This window comes from Orycteropus afer, unplaced genomic scaffold, assembly GCF_000298275.1.
Source record: "Orycteropus afer afer isolate SDZICR_OR568_19922 unplaced genomic scaffold, OryAfe1.0 scaffold00020, whole genome shotgun sequence".
NCBI classification, from domain to species: Eukaryota; Metazoa; Chordata; class Mammalia; order Tubulidentata; family Orycteropodidae; genus Orycteropus; species Orycteropus afer.
Genome location: NW_006921607.1, coordinates 18,900,935 through 18,902,185, shown reverse-complemented (window position 1 = coordinate 18,902,185; position 1,251 = coordinate 18,900,935). Strand labels below are relative to the sequence as shown.

The 1,251-nt window shown below is 39.2% G+C and overlaps 1 protein-coding gene across 1 annotated transcript in view; it reads right to left on the bottom strand.

Moving 5' to 3' along the window:
- Positions 1-1,251, bottom strand: part of TOP1 (DNA topoisomerase I) — a 129,026-nt gene that overhangs the window by 39,659 nt on the left and 88,116 nt on the right. The window lies entirely within an intron of this gene.

Here is a 1,251-nt window from a genome sequence, read left to right as displayed (position 1 = left end):
ACTATGCTACCAGAGCTCCTTGTAAGAGTCCACAATTGTGATTATGTGCAATGCCTACAAATCTGGCTGAAGGATTTATGGTCAAGGCACTCCTCTCTTCAGAGCCTCTTACTGGCTCTCCAAATGCAGAATATGGCCTAGCTTCTTCAGTATGACATTTCAGACTGGCTATGATTTGGTAGCAAGATGCCACAAGAAAGCATCAGGAGGCTAAAGTGCAAGTTAGTGTCCATGCTACGCTATTCAAGGAGCTCTAGTGACATTAAGGCATTTGACAGCTAACCAGAAGGTTGGTGGTTCAAACCCAACAGCCACTCCATGCAAGAAGATTGGGCAATCTATTTCCGTAATGATACACCATCTCAGAAATCCGAAGGCGGTTGCTGTGAGTCGGAATCGACTCAATGGCAGTGAGTCTGGTTTCTGTTTTTGCTATGCTGTTCACTAGCTACTGAAACGTGTGCAAGGTTTTGGGCCTCCCAGAGACTAAATTTACTTACCATTAAAATGGTGGCATTAGAGTATGTTTACTATGGTTATTAAAAGAATCTAATGCACATAACAACAACAACAATGTCAACTTAGGTGAAAACTTTTTTAATAGCTTCACATCCATTATTTTGGTAATTTTTTAATTGTGCTGTTTAACAGTTTCACATTATTTTGATAATTTTTTAACTGTGGTAAAACACATATAACATAAAATTTATTATTTGTGATACTCAGTACACTCACAATGTCATATATTCACCACCACGTTAATTCTTTTCGCTACCCCTCTCCACACCCCATTCCTCAACCACCTAAGACTCCTCAGTCATATTTTGAGTTCTCCCTCCTCTCTGTCCATAAGGATATAATGTCCTCTGATGAGCATATTCCTTCTAACATCTAACTGTAACCTAATTCCCTTCATAAAGTTGTTTTTCATGTCTAGCTACTGGAAATAACGGCTTTATTTATCTAAACCATTTAATTTTTACCTCTCTTCTAATAATTAATTCTTACCTGTTTTCCTCATGAGCTACTCAATGGCTAACACCATAGTTTGCCACCTTTGTATCGCTATAACTTTGTGCTATTTCAAAAGAGGAACACATTTCCTAAAATAACTTGCACTTTTGCTTACCTAAAAGGGTTCTCATTTTTTTGATTCTATGTTGTTGTTGTTGTTAAGTGCCGTCGAGTCGTTTCCGACTCATAGCGACCCCATGCACAGCAGAACGAAACACTGCCCGATCCCGCGCCAGC